This window comes from Sciurus vulgaris (genome assembly GCF_902686455.1).
Source record: "Sciurus vulgaris genome assembly, chromosome: 17".
NCBI lineage: Eukaryota > Metazoa > Chordata > Mammalia > Rodentia > Sciuridae > Sciurus > Sciurus vulgaris.
The window spans coordinates 69,896,878-69,909,363 of record NC_136478.1 but is presented as its reverse complement, the minus strand read 5'-3'; the positions used below and the strand labels follow the sequence as shown (position 1 = coordinate 69,909,363).

Here is a 12,486-nt window from a genome sequence, read left to right as displayed (position 1 = left end):
CTTACTCTGCGGTAATCTTCCTGCCTCCCATGTTAGGTTCTAATATGTCATTGGCCCATCAGTCAGTCTGTAAGAATTCTCCTCCGGGATTCGTTCCTCTCAGCCCACGAAATTCCTGTCTGAGAGAAACCTTGCGCCATGTTCTCTCTTTCTTCCTTCCCTTTCTCCTGAGCAGATGTGAATCGTATGCATAAAATAAAAGTTCCTTGTGTGAGACCTGTATCTGTGGAGCATCTGGGAGCTAGTGACGAACCATAACTGCCCCTAACATCTGGTGCCGAAGACTTGGGGATGGGTTTTTCCACTGACTAAGCAGGCAGAATCCCATCCAATAGCCCCTGCGCCTGCGGATACAGGCTCACCTTCCATTTACCTGGATGCCCAGTTTTCTGCATACAACACCGGACTCCAGAATAGGTGAGTTCCCCTTAGGCAGACCCCTGACTACTTAAACACATCTCGGCTGCCCCCCGGCTTCGGCTGTGGCACCCCCCCCCATATCTGAGAAGCGGCCATTCCTGCGGTTCCCTCCCCCGTGGCTTGCGGTTTCCTCCCGTTGCCTTGCAGCTCCCCACTCGCAGCTTTTGCTGCCTACCCCGTGGCTCCCTCCCACTGCCCTGTGGCTTCCCACTCGTGGCTTTCACCACCTGCCCCACAGCTCCCGCCGCCCGACTGCCGATGGGTGGGGGTATCTCCTTGGTCCCCATAGCTGGTCCTAGTTGCTGGGTGGACTCTTCATTTTTATAGTGCTGAGATTCTTTCTCAGGGTTTGAAGTTCTTTTATTTCCCGCTGTGACTCACTCGAAATCCTGATCAAGTCTTCAAACTCTTCTCGGCTAATGCCTTGTTAAACATTGGTTTTTGGTGACTACCAAGCCTCTGTCCTAACCTCTCACTGCCTGGCACTGTGATCTTGGGATGCCAAAATCACTAGCCAGGTGGGTCTCAGCTTACCATGGGATTGAGGACATCCAGCTCAGCAAACTCACCCCTGAGATGCTTATTAAATCATCTCAAACCCCTTCACCTATTCCCTGAATCAGAGCTAAATTGTCCTTTAGATAGTAAGTCAGAATGGTCTATTTATGGCACCCTAAATTCTAGCTTTATACTAGGTAAAATTTTATGCCTAATTATACTAGTTATAATTAAGTACATATGTGGGTAACCTGGTGAATGGAAAGGGACTTTTCCCCTTCGTGTCTTTCCTTTCTTTCTTGCTGCTTCTCCTCCCCCTTTTAATCCTTTCTCTTCCAAGTTTAATGCAGCTAATGAGTCATTTCCTTACAGGCCTCCTCCTGCAGGAGCTCCTGTTCATTTCTCTCCTTTGCCTCATTCTGTTTCTCCTTCCGCTCCGCCACTCAGCCCACCAAGTCCCCCCAACACGTGGTCTCGTACACACATTCTAGCTCCTTTAGGGGAGGTGGTGCGCGGATGGAGTAAAACCTGAACACGTTCTCTTGGCTGATTACTTATTTTCAAATCTTTTCCTTCTCTCTTAGCTCTCCCTGCAGGCTCAAGAAATTAAAAGGACCTAAGCATCAAGTTTCTGCTAGAACATATTAGCCCCTTTCAGATTCAGATCTCAGTCAAGGCTTACATTAACATGTAAATGAAGAAAGGTACAGTAGGAAACCAGTTTCAAACCCAAGAAAAAAGAAGTGCAAAAGTGTCCATTTTAAATTTCTCCTGGGCTACAACTCAGAATACTTTTCTCCCTTTCAACTTTTCTCCCTTTCAACTTTTCTCTCCTTCTTATTTTCTCATGCTTTAATTAATAACCATTATCATTTTTCTTCCAGGACTTTGTTTTTCTTAAGTGCTGTATTTTTTAGCTCAATTTTTGATCCTACAGAACTAGGATAATAATTTTTTTTTTATTGTAAACAAATGGGATACATGTTGTTTCTCTGTTTGTACATGGCGTAAAGGCATACCATTTGTGTAATCATAAATTTACATAGAGCAATGTTGTTTGATTCATTCTGTTATTTTTTCCCTTCCCCCCACCCCTCCCACCCCTCTTTACCCTCTATACAGTAGTTCCTTCCTCCATACTTGCCCCCCTCCCTAACCCTAACTCTAACCCTTCCCTCCCCCCCATTATGTGTCATCCTCCACTTATCAGCGATATCATTCGTCCTTTAGCTTTTTGAGATCGGCCTATCTCACTTAGCATGATATTCTCCAATTTCATCTATTTGCCTGCAAATGTCATAATTTTATCATTCTTTATGGCTGAGTAATATTCCATTGTATATATATACCACAGTTTCTTTATCCACTCATCAATTGAAGGGCATCTAGGTTGGTTCCACAGTCTGGCTATTGTGAATTGAGCAGCTATGAACATTGATGTGGCTGTATTTCTGTAGTATGCAGATTTTAAGTCCTTTGGGTATGGGCCAAGGAGTGGGATAGCTGGGTCAAATGGTGGTTCCATTCCAAGTTTTCTAAGGAATCTCCACACTGCTTTCCATAGTGGCTGCACTAATTTGCAGCCCCACCAGCAGTGTATGAGTGTACCTTTCTCCCCACATCCTCGCCAACACCTGTTGTTGCTCGTATTCTTGATAATCGCCATTCTAATTGGGGTGAGATGGAATCTTAGGGTGGTTTTGATTTGCATTTCTCTTATTACTAGAGATGTTGAACATTTTTCCATATGTTTGTTGATTGCTTGTAGATCTTCTTCTGTGAAGTGTCTATTCATTTCCTTAGCCCATTTGTTGACTGGACTATTTGAATTATTGGAGTAGAGTTTTTTGAGTTCTTTATAGATTCTGGAGATTAGTGCTCTATCTGAAGTATGATTGGCAAAGATATTCTCCCACTCTGTAGGCTCTTTCTTCGCATTGCTGATAGTTTCCTTGGCTGAGAGAAAGCTTTTTAGTTTGAATCTATCCCAGTGGTTGATTCTAGCTTTTATTTCTTGTGCTATGGGAGTCCTGTTAAGGAAGTCTGGTCCTAGACCAACAAGGTGAAGATTTGGACCTACTTTTTCTTCTATAATCTGCAGGGTCTCTGGTCTGATTCCGAGGTCCTTAATCAATTTTGAGTTTAGTTTCATGCATGGTGAGAGATATGGGTTTAGTTTCATTCTGTTGCATATGGATTTCCAATTCTCCCAGCACCATTTGTTGAAGAGGCTATCTTTTCTCCATTGCATATTTTTGGCCCCTTTGTCTAGTATGAGAAAATTGTATTTATTTGGGTTTGTGTCCGTGTCCTCTATTCTGTACCATTGATCTACCTTTCTATTTTGGTACCAATACCATGCCGTTTTTGTTACTATTGCTTTGTAGTAGAGTTGAAGATCTGGTATTGCAATACCCCCTGTTTCACTCTTCCTGCTAAGGATTGCTTTAGCTATTCTGGGTTTCTTATTCTTCCAGATGAATTTCATGATTGCTTGCTCTATTTCTGTAAGGTACACAATTGGGATTTTAATTGGAATTGCATTGAATTTGTATAGCACTTTAGGTAGTATGGCCATTTTGACAATATTAATTCTTCCTATCCAAGAACATGGAAGATCTTTCCATATTCTAAGGTGTTCTTTAATTTCTTTCTTTAGTGTTGTATAGTTCTCATTGTAGAGGTCTTTCACCTCTTTTGTGAGATTGATTCCCAAGTATTTTATTTTTTTCGAGGCTATTGTGAATGGGGTAGTTTTCTTATTTCTCTTTCTGAAGATTCATCACTTATGTATAAAAATGCGTTGGATTTATGGGCATTGATCTTGTAACCTGCTACTTTACTGAAATCACTTATGAGTTCTAAGAGTTTTCTGGTGGAATTTCCTGGTTCCTCTAAATATATAATCATGTCATCAGCGAACAGGGATAGTTTGAGTTCTTCTTTTCCAATTCGTATCCCTTTAATCTCTTTGGTTTGTCTAATTGCTCTGGCCAGAGTCTCAAGAACGATGTTGAATAGAAGTGGTGAAAGAGGGCATCCCTGCCTTGTTCCAGTTTTTAGGGGGAATGCTTTCAGTTTTTCACCATTTAGAATGATATTAGCCATGGGCTTAGCATAAATGGCCTTTACAATGTTAAGGAATGTTCCCATTATCCCTATTTTTTCTAGTGTTTTGAGCATGAAGGGGTGCTGTATTTTATCAAATGCTTTTTCTGCATCTATTGAAATAATCATGTGATTCTTGACTTTAAGTCTATTAATATGGTGAATTACGTTTATTGATTTCCTGATGTTGAACCAACCTTGCATCCCTGGGATGAAACCCACTTGATCATGGTGCACTATATTTTAATATGTTTTTGTATGCGATTTGCTAAAATTTTGTTGAGAATTTTTGCGTCGATGTTCATTAAGGATATTGGTCTGAAATTTTCTTTCCTTGATGAGTCTCTGTCTGGTTTAGGTATCAGTGTGATATTGGCTTCATAGAATGAGTTTGGGAGGGTTCCCTCCTCTTCTATTTTATGGAATACTTTGAGAAGTATTGGAATGAGCTCTTCCTTAAAGGTTTTGTAGAACTCGGCTGAGAACCCATCTGGTCCCGGACTTTTCTTTGTTGGTAAGCTTTTGATGACTTCTTCTATTTCAGTACTTGAAATTGGTCTATTTAAATTGTTTATGTCCTCCTCATTCAGTTTAGGCAATTCATATGTCTCTAGAAACCTGTTGATGTCTTCGAAATTTTCTATTTTGTTGGAGTATAGATTTTCAAAATAGCTTCTAATTATGTTTTGTATTTCCATCCTGTCTGTTGTGATATTTCCTTGTTCATTCCGAATTTTAGTGATTTGGGTTTTCTCTCGTCTTCTCTTTGTTAGTGTGGCTAAAGGTTTATCAATTTTGTTTATTTTTTCGAAGAACCAACTATTTATTTTGTCAATTTTTTGTATTGTTTCTTTTGTTTCAATTTCATTGATTTCAGCTCTGAGTTTAACTATTTCCTGTCTTCTACTACTTTTGGTGCTGTTGTGTTCTTCTTTTTCTAGGGCTTTGAGCTGTAGTGTTATGTTGTTTATTTGTTGAGTTTTACTTCTTTTATTAAATGCGCTCCATGAAATAAATTTCCCTCTAAGTACTGCTTTCATAGTGTCCCAGAGATTTTGATATGATGTTTCTTTGTTCTCATTTACCTCTAAGAATTTTTTAATTTCCTTCCTAATATCTTCTGTTATCCATTCATCATATAATAGCATATTGTTTAATCTCCAGATGTTGGAATAGTTTCTGTGTTTTACTCTTTCATTTATTTCTAACTTCAATCCATTATGATCTGAGAGAATACATGGTCGTGTCTCTATCTTCTTGTATTTGCTAACATTAGCTTTGTGGCATAATATATGTTCTATTTTAGAGAAGGATCCATGTGCTGCTGAGAAGAAAGTGTATTCACTCTTGGTTGGATGGTATATTCTATAAATGTCCGTTAAGTCTAAATTATTGATTGTGTTATTGAGATCTATGGTTTCTTTGTTCAATTTTTGTCTGGAAGATCTGTCCAGTGGTGAGAGCGGCGTGTTAAAATCACCTAGTATTATTGTGTTGTGGTCTATTTGGTTTCTGAAATTGAGAAGGATTTGTTTGACATACATAGATGAGCCACTGTTTGGGGCATAGATGTTTATGATTGTTATATCTTGCTGATTTATGCTTCCCTTAAGCAGTATGAAATGACCTTCTTTATCCCTTCTGACTAACTTTGGCTTGAAGTCCACATTATCTGAAATGAGGATGGATACTCCAGCTTTTTTGCTGAGTCCATGTGCATGGTATGTTTTTCCCCATCCTTTCACCTTTAATCTATGGGTATCTTTTTCTATGAGGTGAGTCTCTTGCAGGCAACATATTGTTGGATCTTTCTTTTTAATCCAGTCTGCCAGTCTATGTCTTTTGATTGATGAATTCAGGCCATTAACATTCAGGGTTATTATAGAGAAATGATTTGGTTTCCCGGTCTTTTGGTTCATTTTTAAAATTTTGTTTATTTATTTGTTTGACACAACTTGTTTCCTCCTTTATTTGACAATTCCTTTAGGATAATTCCTCCCGTTGCTGATTTGCTTCTTTGTTTTTCATCTCTTCCTCATGGAATATTTTGTTGAGAATGTTCTGTAATGCTGGCTTTCTTTTTGTAAATTCTTTTAGCTTTTGTTTATCATGGAAGGATTTTATTTCATCGTCAAATTTGAAGGTAAGTTTTGCTTGGTATAAGATTCTTGGTTGGCATCCATTTTCTTTCAGGGCTTGAAAAATGTTGTTGCAGGACCTTCTAGCTTTTAGGGTCTGGATTGAAAAATCTGCTGATATGCGTATTGGTTTCCCCCTGAATGTAATTTGGTTTTTTTCTCTCACAGCCTTTAAAATTCTGTCTTTATTTTGTATGTTAGGTATTTTCATTATAATGTGCCTTGGTGTGGGTCTGTTGTAATTTTGTGTATTTGGAGTCCTGTAAGCCTCTTGAACTTGATTTTCCATTTCATTCTTCAGATTTGGGAAATTTTCTGATATTATTTCATTGAATAGGTTGTTCATTCCTTTGGCTTGTTTCTCTAGACCTTCCTCAATCCCAATAATTCTTAAATTTGGCCTTTTCATGATATCCCATAGTTCTTGTAGATTCTGTTCATGATTTCTTACCATCTTCTCTGTTTGTTCAACTTTGTTTTCTAGGTTAAATATTTTGTCTTCAATGTCTGAGGTTCTGTCTTCCAGGTGTTCTATCCTATTGGATATGCTTTCTATGGAGTTCTTAATTTGGTTTATTGTTTCCTTCATGTCAAGGATTTCTGTTTGGTTTTTTTTCAATATCTCTAACTCTTTATTGAAATGATCTTTTGCTTCCTGTATTTGCTCTTTTAACTGTCGATTGGTGCGATCATTCAATGCTTGCATTTGCTCTTTCATCTCATCGTTTGCTTCTCTGATCATTTTAATTATGTACATTCTGAACTCCTTTTCTGTCATTTCTTCTGCCATGCTGTCATTGGGTTTTATTGATGTAACATCTAGATTTGTTTGCAGCATTTTCTTTCCTTGTTTTCTCATATTGTTCAGATATCAGTGAACCGCTGAGATATTGCAGATTTCCTCTGTTGATTTACAATGTCCCTGAAGATTTCTATATATATCCCCTGTTAGCCTTCAGTAGGCTGAAGTCTTTGAGGAAGTTGATAGTGCAGTGCTCCACAAGGAAGCTGCCTCTCTAGGAGTGGTGGCCTTCAGGTGGGGTATATTCCCTGCTAGTGGGCAGAGGTGCCTCCACTTGTTGACCAATGGTCATCCAAAGGGGACCTAGGCTGTGGGCTGAGGCAAGGCCTGTTTGGGCCTGTGTCTCTGGTTTTACCGTCCTTGTGGGGAAACCTCACCAGGCAGGGAAGACTCACCCAATGGGGAGGTCTCGCTGGTCAGTTTCCTCCTAGAGGTTCCCCTCAATTTACAGCTACTGCCTGGGCTGGGCTGCCTTCCTCTGCAAAGTTTCCAGGGGCCCGGCCCTACCTCCTGGGCCTGGGAGCCTCACCCTTCGCAGATGAATCTCCTTAGGCTGCCCCTCCTCAGAGAATTTGCCCACAGGCCTGGAACCTTCGCTCCGCCCTAAGCCTATCTCTGTGCGGCTCTTCCACCCAGAAGCCTCCTAGATCCTGGGACCCTGTTCTGCACCTAATCGCCTGGCTGCGTGGCCCCTCCTCTGAGCAGCCACCTGTGGCCCCGAACAATCGCTCTGAGTCCCAGAGACCCGCCACAGGCCTCTTCCTCCAGACAGCCACCCAGTATGCCGGTGCAGTCACTAGGAGTCCAAGAAACTCACTTTGTGCCTCCTCCTCCCGCCAACCACCCGTAGCCCGGGGCAATCAATCACTCCGAGTCGAAGTGACCCTCCCCATTCCTCCTCCTCCAGATAACCCCCCGGGTGTTCAGGAGCAGTCCCTCTGAGTGGCTCTGAATCCACGTGACCCGCTGCACGGGTCCTCTGGGCACCGCCCGGAGCTCAAGTGCGGCCACTCAAGACCAAGCGTCCCACCACGCTTCTCCTCCAGGCAGCCCCCCTGTGTTCAGGAGCTGTCACTTTAAGACCAAACAACTCACCACTCGCCTTCTCCTCTGAGCAGCCGCCTGGAGCACTAATGCAGTCACTGCAAGTCCAAAGGACCCGCCGCGCTCCTTCTCCTCCTTCTCCTACTCCTCCGGGCAGGCCCCGGGGTTCAGAAGTGGTCAGAGTCCAAACAGCTCGCCACGCAGCCCCTTCTCTGGCAACCGCCTGTAGCTCTGGTGTAGTCACCCGAATCCAAGCGGCCGCTCCTCTTCCTCCTCGTCCTCAGGGCAGGCCCCGGTGTTCAGAAGCGTTGTTCTGATTCCAAACAGCTCGCCGCGCAGCTTCTCCTCTGGCAACCGCCTGTAGCTCTGGTGCAGTCTCTCCGAATCCAAGTGGCCAAGCTCCTCTCCTCCTCCTCAGGGCAGGCCCCGGTGTCCTGAGTCCACACAGTTCTCCTTGCCACTCTTCCCCTGGGCAGCCGCCGGAGCCCCAGTGGCTGCTCCGAGTCCCAGTGCTGTGCCGAGCGGCCTCCTTTACGGCGCTCCCAGCTGTCCGCGTTCACTGCTCCAGCAGGGGGAGGGGCGTCTCGCCGGCAGTTCTACTTCACAAAGTTTCCTGCGTTCCGGGACCCCTGTCCCATCCGGGATGCCCCCCCAGGGGGTGAGAGTCACCCGGCTGCTTTGAGTTGGTCCCAAGCATCTCAATATCTCCTCTTTTGAATCCTGAGTCCTGGAGCAACATGAAATGCAGCCACCCTCTAGGCCGCCATCTTCGAAGATCCTAGGATAATAATTTTTGATCAGTTCTTTTTATCCAACTCTAGAGTTATTTTTGAACATCCATTACATTGTAATGGAAATAAATATTACAAGGCCTTTGTTTTTGTGTTAAATGTAAGCGCACATAAAAATTAAAATTTTAAAAATGGATCCAAATATTTTTAATTCACGTGATTTAATGAGGTTCAACTTTAATTGGGTAAATTAATAAAAGTAAAATGTCCTTAAAATTAACTCACAAGTCTCTAGGCAGTCACACTAATAAAATATTAATGTTTATAAAATGTCTAACATCAATTTTTCTAGGACTTTTCTTCAACAGGAAAGAGACGGCAAATACTGTTGGTACACTTGTCTGATGTCTTGGTTTTTCTACAATAAGCAACATGTATGGGATTACTCAAAAGTGTTTGTTAGAGACATCTGATTAATTTATAAAGCTATTCCATGGAGTAACATACTTAAAAACATTATTCTTTTCATATTAAATGTGTTCATATTTTCCAGATATACAAGCCTTTAAAGCAGAAAATTTATCAAGCTGCTGTTCTCCAAATTAAACTTGTCTGTAATTGTAAACCTATCATTTAATGTTCTATTATAGGACCTGTCATCAATAGGGTATATATAACCTAACACTACACACATATAAAGATTGCTGACATAACTCTTTAGATCCACATTTCCATCAGAGAAAAGAGCTCCATCTGATCTCAGCTTAATCTTCAAAATCTGTTTTATATATTCCTTTGCCCCTCACTGAAAAGCCCCACGTTACCTGAGATAAGGCTCTGCCTCACCACCCTGCTACACATTACAATGGCTCCAAAGTAAGCCTGACTTTAACTCATTTAAAGTTGTGTTCAAAAGTTTAATGTTTGTTGTAAAGATTACTGTGATCTCAAATGGGAACTCAGCCAAAATTCAAAATAGCTATTGCACAAACTGAATGTTTTACTGTTGATGACTCCATTTTGTATTTTCCTTGTAAACTCTAATTGTTGCCTGATCAATATTTTGCAGAAGTACTGCTTTAAGAGTGAACACCGTAAATTAACTTGGAATAGTAAGCCATCACCTATAGAACAGATAACGTAAACCCCAATTAGATAAAAGGGGGTAAATAACTGTAAAGTTATAGACATTAAAACTAAAGCTCAGTACTCTTACTTTATGACTGGTGAGATTGTTTTGCTTGATGGTTAAGATCAAACTTAGGAATAGATATTAAATACAGAGGTCAAGAAAAATCCATATTTGGATCTTGCCCTCAAAGTCAGCCTGAACCCAGGGAACAAGAGGACTTCTCCAAGGAGCTTTGCAACTCTTGGCCAAACAACTCCTGACCAAGGAGATTGATGAGGCTGCTAGAGGAAAAGCCACTCAGTGCATCTGCTGCAGAGGAGGGTCATGGAAAAAAGGGAGACATCCCCAATGCTTTCAAGGAAAGTCACATCATCCAGAAGACCCTGCCTAACCAAATGGCACTAATGGAGCTAAGAATCTGCTCTTCAATTCTCTATGAGTGACCCCTGTGGAAACTCAGATGACTCTTTAACAGACAGGAACAGGTCACTTTGACCAGCTTGATCTTAAACACCTGGCAAATCAGTTAAAACCAAAGTATAGCCATTCTTGGGCACTTAAAAATAATAATAACTATCAAGAGAAACTGCCAGAGTCAGAAGTTTTTAGTCAGTTTAAGGCCTACAGACACAGGTAGGCTTAATCTATGTTTGCTAGTAACAGAAGTATACAGATTGCTACTAAATGTTGTGTTCACATTCCTGATAACCTACACAATGTAAAGCTCCCAAATAAAGGCCTGTCCTCTCCAGCCTTTGCTAAGCATTGTTATGGGAACAACTTCTCAGTTCTACCACTCCCTGGTGAGGAATTATTGACTTCTGTCATCTTTATAATATGCATTAGCATGTTCCAGATCCTGCAACATTTATATTGTATCAATCTCATTTCAGTACTCATGTCTTTTTGTTCTTCTCCCATAGAAGCACCCATCCACAGATGCCTTTACAGCCTGCTCTCCCTACAACCAGACTTCTCCCATGAATCCCTCAATTGACCTGATTTCTAAAAAGGAACCTCCAAACTGCTTGCCCCACGCTGCCCACTTCCAGCTAGAAGAAGTCAGATCGGTCATCACCCCTTTTCCCTACAGCAGTGAAGGAGTTCCTAGTATTAGAGGGGTAAATGGAGTCAGAATTGGGGACAGGCAGTTAATGCAGAAATAGGGTATCAATCAAATCGAGAAAATGAAGTCCATGAAAATCATCTGCCTTTGGAAGCCTGGGAGGAGAATGAACTTTTTACATCTCACCTGCAAAACCAACCCCAGTCACCTAGACAGGAAGGAGAGAGAAGGCTTCAAAAAGAACTGGAGAGCAAGATTTTTAAATTTTTCATAAAAAAGGAAATGGGGGAATATAAGGAATCTGGCTTCACCCACCACCTGTCAATCTGCTTTCACCCACCTCTCCGGTTACAGAAATTTCCGGCCTCCCCATCACCTGTCAGTCTGCATTCTTCCCACCTCTCACGTTACAGGAATTTCCGGCTCACACTGCCATAATCCTCCTGCCTCCCACGTTATGCTCTAATATTTCATTGGTCCATCAGTCAGTCTGTAAGAATTCTCCTTCACAATTGGTTCCTCTCAGCCCGCGAAATTCCTATGTCTGAGAGAAACCTTGCGCCATGTTCTCTCTTTCTTTCTTCCCTTTTCTCTGAGCGGACATGAATCATCAGCATAAAATAAAAGTTCCTTGTGTGAGACCTGTATTTGTGGAGTGTTTCTGGGAGCTAGCAACAAACCATAACTCATAACTGCAGTCCTTTGCCTCAGGCTTTGAAGTTGCTGGGGTTACAGTTGTGCACTGCAGCAGCTGGATTAAGATTGTTTTGAGGTTCTGAATGTTGACTTTATTTCTCTTCACTCTTTTTCCCCCTCACCATGAGTTTTCATCTGGCCTGTGTTTGGATTTACTGATTCTTTATCCAACTTGATTAATTTTGCTCTTTAGATTCTCCAGTGTGTCCAACATTAATTCAATATGTTTTTCTGGTCCCTAATAGTCATTTGATCTTTGATGATTATTTTAAAATCTTTATCAAATTTCTGAATTGCTTTTCTGTTATCTCTTGGAGGTCACTGTTTTCTCAAAACAGCCATTTTCAATTCTTCGTCTGAATTTTCTTCCATCTTTATGCAAGTCACTCTTGTGGTCATGCTTGATCCATTTGATGAGAGAATGGTTTTCTCTTTGGCTTTGGTTCCTGTGCACTCATGTCTATGTTTTGCATTTAAAAAGTTGGTGTTTTTTCCAGTGTTGTCTGTATAGTTGGTTTGTATCACTCTTCTTCATGTCATTTCTTCATCCTGGACCTTTGCAGATTTTTCCTTAACCCAGGGTCACTGCTTCCATTTGAGCACTGGATGGTGACCTAAGTCATGTTTGTGCAATCTCAATCATTCTTGAATTTCCCTAGGTGTGCAGCCTAATTGGCCCAAGGAGACCCACAGAGACTGAAGTATGTAGCCAGCATTGCTGGGAAAGCCAGACTTGGACTTTGAACAATACCAGCAAAGGTCTGCTGCATAACCATTGGTGGGCATGAGTATCCTGAGATGTGAATACTGCCTGTCTGCACTCAGGTTAGGTTTCCTCCCTGGCTGGAACA

At 41.6% G+C, this 12,486-nt stretch overlaps 1 long non-coding RNA gene across 1 annotated transcript; it reads left to right on the top strand.

Annotated features, from left to right (window-relative positions):
- Positions 1-252: 252 nt before the first annotated feature.
- On the top strand, positions 253-11,182 carry LOC306648292. Its single transcript, XR_013760346.1, has 4 exons — positions 253-417; positions 9,295-9,361; positions 9,811-9,853; positions 10,797-11,182. It is a non-coding gene; the product is annotated as an uncharacterized lncRNA (long non-coding RNA).
- The last annotated feature ends 1,304 nt before the right edge of the window (positions 11,183-12,486 follow it).